This window comes from Uranotaenia lowii, chromosome 3, assembly GCF_029784155.1.
Source record: "Uranotaenia lowii strain MFRU-FL chromosome 3, ASM2978415v1, whole genome shotgun sequence".
Lineage (NCBI taxonomy): Eukaryota > Metazoa > Arthropoda > Insecta > Diptera > Culicidae > Uranotaenia > Uranotaenia lowii.
Genome location: NC_073693.1, coordinates 29,354,521 through 29,367,946, shown reverse-complemented (window position 1 = coordinate 29,367,946; position 13,426 = coordinate 29,354,521). Strand labels below are relative to the sequence as shown.

The window sequence follows — 13,426 nt, the reverse complement described above, 5'->3', positions numbered from 1 at the left end:
TATTTTTACCATGTCTTTTTGCATCATAAATATTTCAAACACACGTTAACTTCAAAATCTGGCAAAAATAGACAAAATAGTCCTTTTCATAACCAACACAACGCTGCTAAAGTTTTGCAAATACGATCTCTAGTAATGTAGCTATCACCGAAATGAAATGTTCGGATACTAAATGATCATTAGACTAGTTCACTTTTCGGCTTTTTTCGCTGATCGCAACGCCACTTACATGGTTTGATCCTCATTCATTTTCAAGTACTCTGGCCAAATTTGAGCTCATTTGAGTAAGTTTCCGGCGTGCGCTAGGAGTTTTATTGAAAAAAGTCCATTTTTCTGGAAAATTTTCGTAGATGTGTTCCTAGCAAGCTGTTGTTAATATAAAATGATAATTTTATAATGCTCGGTGATTGGTATGACAAGCATTCGTATGGACCTGTTTTAGATAATTGACTAAATCAAACCGAAAAAATTTAAAAATTCATAAACTACCAACTTTTACACAAAATTTACTTACAAGTTGAGAGCTTAAAATCAGTAGTAAATAGAAAAAAAAAATTTCGATATAAACTTTTCATAAAAAGATAGCCTTATTTATAACCTTTAGTTTGATGTTATACAATGATCGCAAGAGTCCGAGCCAAGTTATTCAAATATCTATGCATCAAATTTGATTTGATAAAATATTTTTCATTCAAGTTTGCTCCACACCAACCTTTGCACAAGAAAGGATATTTTATTCAATCAAGTACCCCATGACGGGGCCAGGAGTTAAAGAAAGCGCGCGCTTTGATCAAGTTGTAAGCAAGTCCTCTTGATGCCACGTTTTGCAGGTTGCATGATGCTAAAACTTGAATGGAGACAACATTATGATTCAAAGAATGTGATGTGAATGTATGAATATCTTTGCTTGTACTGTTGCGATAATTAAGTGTTATACATCAAATTAAAGGTTATAAATAAGGCTATCTTTTTATGAAAATTTTATATCGAAAATATTTTTTTCTATTTACTATTGATTTTAAGCTCTTAACTTGTGAGTAAATTTTCTGTAAAAGTTGGTAGTTTATGATTTTTTAAATTTTTTCGGTTTGATTTAGTCAATTATCTAAAACAGGTCCATACGAATGCTTGTCATACCAATCACCGAGCATTATAAAATTATCATTTTATATTAACAACAGCTTGCTAGAACACATCTACGAAAATTTTCCAGAAAAATGGACTTTTTTCAATAAAACTTCTAGCGCACGCTGGAAACTTACTCAAATGAGCTCAATTCGGCCAGAGTACTTGAAAATGAATGAGGATCAAACTCTGTAAGTGGCGTTGATATCAGCAAAAAAAGCCGAAAAGTGAACTAGTCTAATGATCATAGCTTTAGTAATGACATAAATGAGCAGAAAATACGGCATAAACAACTTTCTATAATCAAAGTGATTAGAAATAAAGCAATGGATAGTAGGTTTTAGATATTTTTTTTTGCTGATTCTGTTGACTTTCGTGAGTAGTAAACACCAGTAAGTACCAACTTGTTGAGGTGTAAAATTATTACTCGATGAAGTTAAAATGGATTACTTCAAATTCTGAACATGTTTAGTTACGCTTCTCAATAAAAACCCTTTCTAAAGACGAGTAAGGTTTTGTGTGTCAAGATTTGAGTTTCAATAAAAAGAAGGTTTATGAATTACAAATCTCAATTCAAAATTTAAAAATTAGTTTCAATCTGTGACCGTGTCTGATTTAGAAATAAATTTCGCCGGAGACTAGCCAATTATGCGATATTTTTGTTAACACTTTTTTAAACCACCTTTTCTGATAGTCATTTTCCGTTACTATGGTAAATTCATTTCTTGAAATGAAAATTTTACATAGAAAATCTCCATGGGAAAAAGGGTTAAACCCCAAAACCCCCCTGGTTGCTACACTCACCATCATGTTTTTACCCGAACAATGATAACTTGGGGTAGCAGCCGCCTGCTTGAGGGTCAAAACTCGGACAAAACTCGTAGACTTCTGAATGGATAAATGAACTCAATGACAGCAGTTAGGGCGAAACTCGTGGAGAAATTAGTTAACTCAAACAATTTACGTGAACTAAAATGGAAAATATGACATGAATGACAAAAATGGCACAAAAATAACAACAATGACATAAATAACAAAAAATAAAAACCAAAAAGATAACAAAAATTGCAAAAATGACAGAAGTGACAACAATTCCTCCATTAGTGTGGTCAATTACATGCTACATTGCGCTCTACATCCCTCGAGTCCCTTGAAGTACCTCGAGTCCCCTAAAGAATCCCTTGAATCTACTGGGTTATTCCGAACTTAACCGTGGCAAACAAACAGATAGTGAGGTGGTTCTTGTTCCGCGTCTTTGTACCGTGAGATACGTTATGCCACGTGTCTTCTGATTTGAGTGTTTTAATGCTCCTTGTACCTTCCCAGGAAGATTTATTATTTAGCTTCCGTGTGCGTTATCAAAAATAATTGAAAGTAAAAATACTAGGTCAATCTGTGTGTGATTTAATTTAAAAACTGTCGTGATTCGACAGTTATGTACATATGCAGATGCAAAGCCAACTTCAGACCAGCGGTTCTCGTTCCGGTACAATTCCACGGTTAGGATTCGGATTCCGGCCTTTATCGTCGGAAAAGTCGTCAGCCGTCATTTGGATGACTCAATCAATCGTTTCCCACGCCACCATCCTTACTGAAACACCGTCTTCAATATCTGTCGTGGAACTGATCCGCTGTTCGTCCACCGAAGATATGAACATATTGAGAAGCACGTATCCGGGCTGGACAATCCGGGCAATTTTTATATAAAAACCTGGAAAAATCCGGGCATTCGATTTCTAATTAGCGACCATAATTCCGGACAATATCCGGGCAAATTTTGCCAAAACTCAGAAATTCCTTCACAAAAATAAAAAAAAAAATGAAAAAAAAACATTTTTTTTAATCAAAACTCATCGATTGATTTTGAACCGTATTTTAGGCTTCCAAAAAACCATTCATGATTTTTTTATAAAACTTGCTCAAAAAATTTCGTTTTGGAGGTTTTTTTTTTGTTTAATTTGCCAAATAAAATGAAAAAATCCGGGCTAAATCCAAGCATTTTTCAATGAAATCCGGGCAACCGTGCCGGGGCGGACTGTTCTTAAATTTAGAATTAAATATCCGGGCAGCGCCGGATAAAACCGGGCAATCTGACAACTTTAACCCCCTGGAAACAGGGAGAAGTAAGGAACATTCGATCAAATATAAATGTAATCCTAGGATAAGAAATGAACACCAATCAGCATGCAGCAGATTTGTCGTTAGCCATATTAAATAAACGTTCATTAAATACAAATCTACTATGTGTTCATTCGACAAATGGTTCTAAGTTGTTCTATGTGTTTCCTCGAAAATTGATATTGAACTTAACCAATTTGTCAATTTTCGGGAGTTGGTGATTCACGTGTTCTTTCCACATTAGCTTTTTTTATACTCAGGGAGGACTGCCTGTGAAACCAGTCTGCTCGCTTCTGCTTCGTATCACGTGTTAAACTAGGCTGATTTGGTATTTTTAAGCCTGTGGTAAGAATCACAAGCGAGTGTTTTGACATTTTTAAAGGTAATGGCAGAGCCTTATTACATAAGACGAGTAACGAGTTATTTTACTCGAGTGAGCCATTTTGGTATTACAGTAGTCGAGTCGAGTCAAATTTCAGTCGAGTAGCTCGACTGAGTCGACTGCTTGAAGGTTCGTGACTCAGCTGTTTCACTCGACTACCGTAATACGACATTTCGCTCGACTACAGTGACTGGAGTTGAGTCGAGTTACTCGACTCGTCTTATGTAACAGGGCCTGTGAGAACTGAGTGCACTGCTTGAGAGTACCTCGAGACGCCGCCAAACAATCGTGACGAATCTTGAAACTATTTGGGGCGGACGCAGAGGCTATTTGACAGACGCAACGACGACCGGCATCCAATTGACATCGCCGTCGTTTCCTTGCTTACTTTGTCACACTTCTCCGACGTGACTACTTCGAGGTTAACAAATGTGAATCACACAAATTAATGAAAAATTGTGAAATAATGTGAACTAATTTCTGTCTTCTATAATAGTTGTTCCCGAATATTAAGCTTGCCGTGCTTATTATTCCATCGGTTCCGTTGATTTATAATCGGTTCCGCTACATAGCAGCTTAGATTTCAAGTTAAAATATTGTTAAATGGTATTAACCGAAATTTATTAGAAAGTCAGGTTTCCTAACTGTTTCCCGGCATAATCAGCAAACACGTTGACGCGTTGAACATACCTGAAAACTATTAATGTAAGTTGCATAACTTTAAGTCGCTTCAATAATACTTATAATATTTTTTTAGTTTGAAGCGTTTCGCTAGCAAAATCGGTTTTTTGTAACGCCCACCGTCAACAGGGCCCATAATTTGATCAAAATATTTCATGAAATTTTTCGGGGCTCCTGCAAGCTTAAACAAAATCCCTCCCTAATCAGGTTTATTGTGTCAATTCGACACTATCAACCAAAAATCGTCGTATATCACTCAAAACTCAACTTTTCTCGATATGTACGCCACTGCTTCTCGACGGAAGTAAACAACAGAGACAAATTCTTGAATGTATTCTCTACATACATATACCTAGTATTCTCTTTGCGCTGAATTTCCTCCGAGAGATTTTCCACCCACCCATCAATGGGAGTTGGGAACTCACCCACTCATCCACAGCCTCTCCCAATGCCTTCTTTGATGTTTTTTTTGTTTGTTTCTTTTGTTATTGTTGTTGCCAATCGTTTACCGTGTGCGAAGCGAATCACTGACCTGCGCTCAGAATTGCAAAGGCCTCGAGGGCTCCGAAGAAGAGCGAACACATCCTTCAAGCGGTGGCGTGGCGTGGCCTATCTCAACAAGGACAATTACCTCCCACACCCATCCGCTGGCTGATGTTGTGAAGTGGCTTGACATAAACTGGCACTGACACGTGAGCGAGGAGAAATGGCAAAGATGCTACAGAACCAAGACTGGAGGAATTGGGGAAGCGAAACTATCGACTAGACAAATCTACGAAATGGTGGAGCCAGGGCAAGAAGAATCTCATTTAGCGCTACGCTTCGGTCTGCCGTACACTGACTTGGATGAATGGGGATGACAGGGCGGAATGATGTGCAAGTTTTTTTTTATGTGGGAATGCATGTACATGAGTGCTCTTCTAAATGTTAATGTTTATGGATGTATGGTTGTTTTTATCATTTTTCTGTAGGTAGGTTTGAACAATCAAGATGATGTTATGCGATAGAAGAAGACTACACAGAAATAGGTGGAGAAATTTATGCTATGCGACTTAGTAGGAGGACCGTGAACATTTTCAAACATAAAACATCGTATTGATTTTTCACTGATGCTGCACTTTAGGATGGATGATTCGTTTGACTTGTTGGATTTCCTCCTTCTCTTATAATCACCTTCAAGTGGTTTGCCATCGTAAAAAAATCCCTTGAACTTGCACCAGATAGTAGTTTGCACTCCACCCTTTTTTCAAAACCGCTCCGCAAATAGGAGTAACTATTCACTGTCACCGGACGCACGAAACCCGAGTTTTGTTTCTTTAAACGAATTTTTTCTTCAAACTAGAAACCCTTCCACAGTCTGTAAGAGTCTATCCAGCAGCCAAAAATAGCAGAACAAACACACTGAATCTGGGACACGAAGGAAGTTCAAACCGCTAACGACCAACTCGAGCGAAGGAATGAACAGGATAATTGCTGCTGCTGCTGCTGCTGTTGCCGTATGATGATGTTGATGATGATGATCCTGATGGGACACACAGACATCTTTCGAAGGACGTCGACGGCGGCTGACTGAATCCCCCACATCCACCCCCTACACAGCCCTTGGGGTCCACTTTTTGGCGCGTCAAGGTCTCGCTAAAATAAGCGAAACTCTACGAGGCAGCGGCAAAAAAGCCAAGGGAGGAACTCACTGATATGAACACTCTCACATACATGCAGCAAAACTCCCGCACGAGGAACGTAGAAGGGAAGGATGGAAAATGTGCGCGGGAGTATGCTGAACTTGACACACCTGGCTGACTGACTGACTGGCTGGGAGGGAAAACAATTGACATTGAAACATGTGCTGCTGCTGCGTGGGAGAGTTTGACAACAAGGCGCGCGGTGAAATGATGTTTTCGGTTGGGCTATCGCAATAATGGGCAGTCGTGAGCATGGCGGAAACTCTCGGTCTATAAATAGCGCTGTCAAATTGTGAGGACACCAGACAATTATGCATCTCTAGAAGTGATCTCAAATTTAATGGAGAGTTAGGACTAAAAATGATGAATCTTCAAAGGTAAATTCTTCATTAAAATTCACTGTTTTTAACAAGGTAAGAATGGCGTTTTGGGTGGCCCTCCTCGTGGTCAAGAGTTGAAGCGTAAAATTTTGCTTAGGATCTAAGAGAACTAAATTCTCATAGGTGAGACGAAGTCCTCTTCGCGACCACTTTTGCTGCTTTAGTAAGAAGAGCGGAATCTAACTGAATCAGCCAGTAGGGGAAAAGTTCATATAACGCACCATGTGGCTAATATGCGCCACCCTTGTTTTGAAGAATCTGAAGCATTTTAAGCCTGCAAAATATTACCAATTTGTTCTAAATGCTGTGATTGGTCATGGCAAGTATGAATTTTTCCTTAAAGTGCTCCTGTGTCGTGATAATTTCACAATTTAGGTTTTTCTTCATTTCGATCTAAATTTTAAAACACTTTCAATAAGGTGTCACCAAGCAGAGAAAAACGAATAAGACAATATTTTCTGACACATCGATAGAGGAGAATCTAAACTACGATTTAATGCTAAAAAATTATACCAAACTCGCTATGGTATGCTTTTTATGGGTATGTTTTATCACGGCCCATGCGCTCGTTATAACGCGCCAATCGTAGTAGGCTGGAAATAGCATTGATTTTTCAAAAAGGCCAATTTTCATTGAAAATGAACAAAAAGTTTAAAACCTTATTTTGAGCGTTAATTCAGCCCAAAAAATCTACTTTTATTTTTTTTTAATTTTGATTTGTCCATTTTGATTTTATTTTCATTCAAAGTGTCTGTAAGTATTGGTGTGTTTTCGGTCTTCGGCTGCTTTCGGCTGTGTTCGGCTGCTAGGCGCGTATTGAATACACGGCGGCGCGTATTTGCAACACAGTTTTGTTCTGTGACTTTGAATAAGGTTTTTAAAAATCAAGTTTTTGAAGCATCTATAGCAATTTAAGTAATAAAAAATCATAGGCATTTGTAGAAAACAATTTTCTTCAAAGATTGCACCCATTTTTAACACAATTTGTACGTGGAATAGGGGAAAAGTTCATATAACGCCCCATGTGGCTAATACGCGCCACCCTTGTTTTGAAGAATCTGAAACGTTTCAAGTCTGCAAAATATTACCAATTTGTGTTAAATGCTGTGATTGATCATGGCAGGTATGAATTTTTCCTTAAAATGCCCTTGTGTCGTAATAATTTCACAATTTAGGTTTTTCTCCATTTCGATCTAAATTTTAAAACACTTTCAATAAGGTGTCACCAAGCAGAGAAAAACGAATAAGACAATATTTTCTGACACATCGATAGAGGAGAATCTAAACTATGATTTTACGCTAAAAATCATACTGAACTCGCTAAGGTATGCTTTTTATGGGTATGTTCTATCACGGCCCATGCGCTCGTTATAACGCGCCAATCGTAGTAGGCTGAAAATAGCATTAATTGTTCAAAAGGGCCAATTTTAATTGAAAATGAACAAATAGTCTAAAACCATATTTTGAGCGTTAATTCACCCCAAAAAATCTACTTTTCTTTTTTTAAATTTTGATTAGTCCATTTTGATTTTCTTTTCAGTCAAAGTGTCTGTAAGTATTGGTGTGTTTTCGGTCTTCGGCTGCTTTCGGGTGTGTTCGGCTGCTAGGCGCGTATTGAATACACAGCGGCGCGTATTTGCAACACAGTTTTGTTCTGTGGCTTTGAATTAGGTTTTTAAAAATCAAGTTTTTGAAGCAACTATAGCAATTTAAGCAATAAAAAATCATAGGCGTTTGTAGAAAACAATTTTCTTCAACGATTGCACCCATTTTTAACACAATTTGTACGTGGAATACATAGAAAATCAGCGATTTGCTTAGGTGGCGCATAATAGGGCATGTTCCCCTACGAACACAACGACAACAGTTAGAGCGAAACTCGTGGAGAGTTAAGTTGCATCTGCCAATGAACGGAAAGGCTGTTTGAAAACACAACTTCATTATAAAACTGTTTTTATAGTGTTCCCGAAAGCTTTTATAGTTATTCAATAAGTTTTTAATTTAATGACAATATTTGAACAATTTAGCTATCTAGTTATCGGACACAAGATAAGATGAACTTTCTCATCATGCCTTTCAAAAATGAATTGAAATATTGAGCTAGAATATCATCAACAAGTCGATAAGATAGCTTTTATTACCGTGAACACTTCACCCTGATAAAAAGAAGTTACACAGCTGATGTCTAAAATTAGGATAAGATATCTACATGTTTGTGTGGTGTCTTGTCCTAATTTTAATAGCAATCGGCTGGTGTCACCTAGGGATAAAGTTTTCGTTTATTTATTTATTGTTTCGGGCACGAGACATGGATATTGCTCGAGGAGGACCTGCGTACACTCGGAGTATTCGAGCGACGAGTGTTAAGAACCATCTTTGGCGGCGTACAGGAGAACGGAGTGTGGAGGCGAAAGATGAACCACGAGCTCGCGCGACTCTACGACGAACCCAGTATCCAGAAGGTGGTGAAAGCTGGCCGGATACGCTGGGCGGGACATGTTGCGAGAATGCCGGAAGACTGTCCTGCAAAACAGGTGTTCGCTACGAATCCGGTAGGAACAAGACGAGCGGGGGCGCAACGAGCGAGGTGGTTAGACCAAGTGGAGCGTGATCTGGCGAACGTGGGGTGCCCGAGGAATTGGAGAACGGTTGCCATGGACCGAGTGAATTTTAGGAATTATGTTCGTCAAGTTATGTCGTGAGACGGAATACTATATAAATAAAATAATAATTATTTATTTATTTGTTTAGTTTCAATTTTTCGTTATTTATTTATTCATTCATTTGCTTATTTATTTATTTTCGCGTTCATTATTTATTTAGTTAGTTATTTGTTAGAAATTAGTTTTGTTAGTGTAGTATAATTTGTTCTGGAATGCACGCCATAAAAAGAGATGTTAGAAAATAAGACACCAGCCCTCTACCTGTCAAGTTCCTGTTTCGTTCCTGTCATGTTGCTGTCATCGAAGGGGACGAGAACATCACAGACGGGAAATGGGAACAGGGCTGAAATGAGAGGCAGAAAATGTATAAATAGAAGGAGCTCGCAAGACGCGAGGCTTTTTTGATGAAGTTCCGGTCCGAGGTTGAGCAGCAACTGCGCGGTCACACACCCAACGTGACGATCGTTTCAAACCGTAATTGGGTGGCTCTGACCCGCTTCCCCGTTAGTAAGGATCTAGTAGAGATCCCCGTGAAAAAAACAACGGCCAACTGGAAGACTTCACACCGTTATTTCCCGGTTGGTCGGTCGAGTGTGGCTTCTGTGAAGTGAACCAAGAGACAATAGTCTTCCCCCAGTGCCGCGAATCATCATCAGCCTTCTCGAGAACACACCGGTGTCCCGTGAGTGCTAAGGTCGTGCAAGTGCCAGTGCCCCAACCCGTTACAACCCCCTTCGGGGCACTTCGTGCTGTGGTGAGGCCTGGTGGGAATTCCCCCCCTTGAGTTCTTGTGCCGACCGAAAAGCTAGAGCCCCTCGATTGAAGTGAGAAACTCGCGTGGTAACCAGTGCACGAAACCAAGCTCCCCGGACCGCGTTGTGAAACGATAGGCCTATGCCCAACAGGCCGAGTGGTTGCTTGGATTACCCGAAGTGTAATCCTACCAGTTCCTGTAATCGTCCTGTTGCTGTCTCATCCGGATCTCGTCACGTCGTTCCTGCAGTAGTCCCCCAACGAGTCGACCACCGAGAAACGGCCGCAACGAAATCATCGAAGTTAAAAATAAATGCGCAAGTACCAAAAACAAAACCTAATACAATTATCATTGTCTCTGCTAAAGAATACTTACCCTAAATATCAAAAGTTATTCCAAGAAAGTTACTTGGTTCCCAAAACAAATATTTCCCACATCACTATTTGGGATAATTGGAAATCTTAAAATAAATGTATAGTCTAAAATTTCGTCCGAATTGTTGAGTCTTTTTCATTAAATGTGCATTACCTAGATTTTCCTCATAGTTTCCGTTTCTAGTTTTAAATTTTGGCAAGGTTGTAAAGTCCGCTCATTAATCACAGTTTTTCTATTTGTTGTTCAATAATTCTCCGGTGATGAATTTAGTTTCCCCTGTTGAGCTAGCGCAGGGAAGTAGGGTCTCTACGATTCCAACAAAGCTATTGCCAAAGCGCTTCAGAGGATGCGTTTTTCCAGGACCTTGCAACGGTATCCGTAGAAAGGGTTGGCATCTGGAAGGAGGAAGTTTAGCTTCAGATAGACCACCAAAAAACCGAAGTTCTGCTCGTGACCAACAAAAGAGTTGTGAGATGCATGTAGCATGAGATGCATGAGTAGCATGAGATGTCTCCATGCGAACGTAACACTTTCGAAACAAGGATACGGAGGATCGGACTGGAGCTTAGCCACATAAGTTATAACGAGAGGCCCGACACGCTTCCGGTTTTAAGCAGGTGGCTTAAGCGTCACTTCCGTTTGGAAGACCACCTACCCTTTCTTATCTTGCCCAGCTGATGAGACTCGGTCGCGAGTTCCTTTTGATTCCCGATTTTGGGAAAGAAGCGGCAGGGACTCTAAAAAGGGATCCGTACTTCGACCCCTAAGGGCCGCCCCGAAGTCGAGACAAAACCCGGAAGAAATCCGTGGAAAAGAGAGTTAGCTGTTCGTTACGAAAGCAAGCTAGGGGCGCTAATCATCGGACGAGACCAAACCCCTTACCTGGATCAAAAGAGACAGAAATCGATTGGATTCGCGGCCAATCTCTGCAGTAAAGATACAAGATAAATCCCGAACAACGAACAGCGTGTGAATCCCTTTCGAGTTACCCCAATTAGGTTCTCATCGTGAAAACATTCGCATTTTGCTCAGGTACAATAATTAGTTCGATTTATTGTATTTTTATGTGTGTTGTGTTGTGTTTACATAGTACTGTCTTAGGCCTAAACTATTTTTCCCTCTTTCAAACTTCTACCTAGCAGTGCATTTCGGTGGAGACGCTTGGTTTCTCGCAAAACAACTTAGAAAATTTGCGAAGAAAAATGATTTGAGTTTTGCTTAATTTTCCGGTTTTTCCACCTCGAGGGTGGTGAAAAGGCTACTTTTGTCGGCTCGCCGGTCTGAAAAACTAGATTTTCCGGCCAGAAAATGCAAAAAGCACTTTGTACATCCGGCCCAAAAGATACGGTGCAAGCTGCGAAAACACATGTATCAGATTGTATAACAATCGCTAGAGGATATGGGTGGGCTGATTATGAGTACTCACTCGGACTGCTAGCTGTTGGCGGGACTTGATGTAAGTCTCGTCGTGTTCGGTCGCTCCTTTGCGGCTACCTAACGGCTTCCCGGCTGATGTTCGCTGGTCGAGGCCTATTCAGGTAGCTAAGACGGGGCGATCAGAACCTTTTTTGTTCAACCGGTCACCGCATAGCAATTGCGCAGCTATGTAGCGTGACTGGTTGGGAATTAGAATGGAATCCGGTGATGGTTTGACCGTGATGGGTTGTTCGGCGACTGCTGATATGGCCATCAGCCGTTAACCAGCCTGCTGTCGGCCACTCGTGGCGTGGGTGACTGTGGTGCCGCGCTTCAAGGTGGCCAGCTGTATGGTTGGCAACCAAGTCAATCAAAAATCGTCAATTCATCTTTTTCTAACCCTAAAGTTTCACCCATATTATAACGCTCAATTGAAACTTCTTTACTTTCATAGCATAGCACATCCTAAGCCAGTTCGGAGCGTCCGTCTGACGATTCAACAGGATAAAATGTGTGATGCTTCAGCTTGAACTCAAAACCAAAATAAGCACAAAGGAAGGTGATGAACAGCTTTCTGGTCCAATGAATTGCAACGGTCATTTTCTCATATCCTGTTCCAAATTTTCCTTTTTTTTAAATATTTATTGTTTGAGATAACTTTTTTGCCAAAACTGTACTGCCCTGAGAAGTCACTATTTTGAAGTTAAATGGTACTTTTTGGGTGATTTCTTTCAAAATTTGCATGTTTTTATGGTTTAATATATCTGAAAGTTGCAAACATACCAAAACAAAAATATATACATTATAAAGGGCACATGAGTTTTTACTACTAAAATAACGTAAATGAAAGATGGTAGATTGGCTAATTTCAGTATTTTTTCACACACTTACATAAGTTCCTGCTTCAACACGAATGTGGCATAGTTGGCTGACCGAGGAATTTATTTATTTATTTCGCCAAACATTGTAGGCTACATATATAATAACTTAAAGCTAGGGATTACAATTTTCAAATAGGCTTAATAATAATGATTTTTCTTTACATTTACAAAGTCAGGTTCTTTGGTGCCTGTTAACCTTTTTCAGCTGCTGTTTTGACATAGTAAAGTCTATGTTCTCATAATATTTATTGTTACTATACATTAAACAATTCATTGGACTATATTTTCCATAATCAGTTCGAGTAGAGGTTATAATGAAAAGATTTCTTGTTCTTAAATGATGGCAAGGACAATAAAAGTTTAATTGATTTAGTAGATAAGCAGACTGAACGCGCTGATTAATTATGTCTTTTACGAAACAGATTGCAGCAAACTCTCTTCTTTTACTTAATGTTTCTATGTTTATTAGCAGGCAACGTGACTCATAGCTAGGTTATTGGCTCTGAGACCATCCTAAATTTCGTAAAGCGAATAGAACAAATTGTTTCTGGACTGATTCCAAACGGCTTTTATGTGAAATTTGAAAAGGCGACCACACAACGCTACAATACTCAAGAATGGATCTAACATAAGCTGTGTACAATGTTTTTATTGTGTATGGGTCTTTGAAATTATAATTAAAACGTTTTATAAATGCTAACATACTGATCGATGTCTGAATTATTGAGTTATAGTGATCTACAAAAGTAAGTTTCGAGTCCAATATAACTCCAAGGTCTCTAAACTTGTTGACTCTCTCGACAGGATCATCTCCCAATTTGACAATTTCATATGACTGACATTTTCTTCTGGTAAATACAATATTTGAACATTTTGCCACGTTTAGTTTGAGCAGACTTTTGATGCACCATTTGTTAAATACATTAACTTCGTTTTGAAAGATTCTGAAGTCTTCTTCGCTATTTACTT

At 39.2% G+C, this 13,426-nt stretch overlaps 1 protein-coding gene across 2 annotated transcripts in view; it reads right to left on the bottom strand.

Annotated features, from left to right (window-relative positions):
* The window catches only part of LOC129757834 (oxysterol-binding protein-related protein 2), a 94,328-nt gene extending 88,548 nt beyond the window's left edge, over window positions 1–5,780 (bottom strand). For both annotated transcript variants that reach the window (XM_055755154.1, XM_055755162.1), the window contains exon 1: window positions 5,480–5,780. The gene's annotated coding sequence lies outside the window, so the exon portion shown is untranslated. The remainder of the gene's footprint in view (window positions 1–5,479) is intronic.
* Between the last annotated feature and the right edge of the window lie 7,646 nt (window positions 5,781–13,426).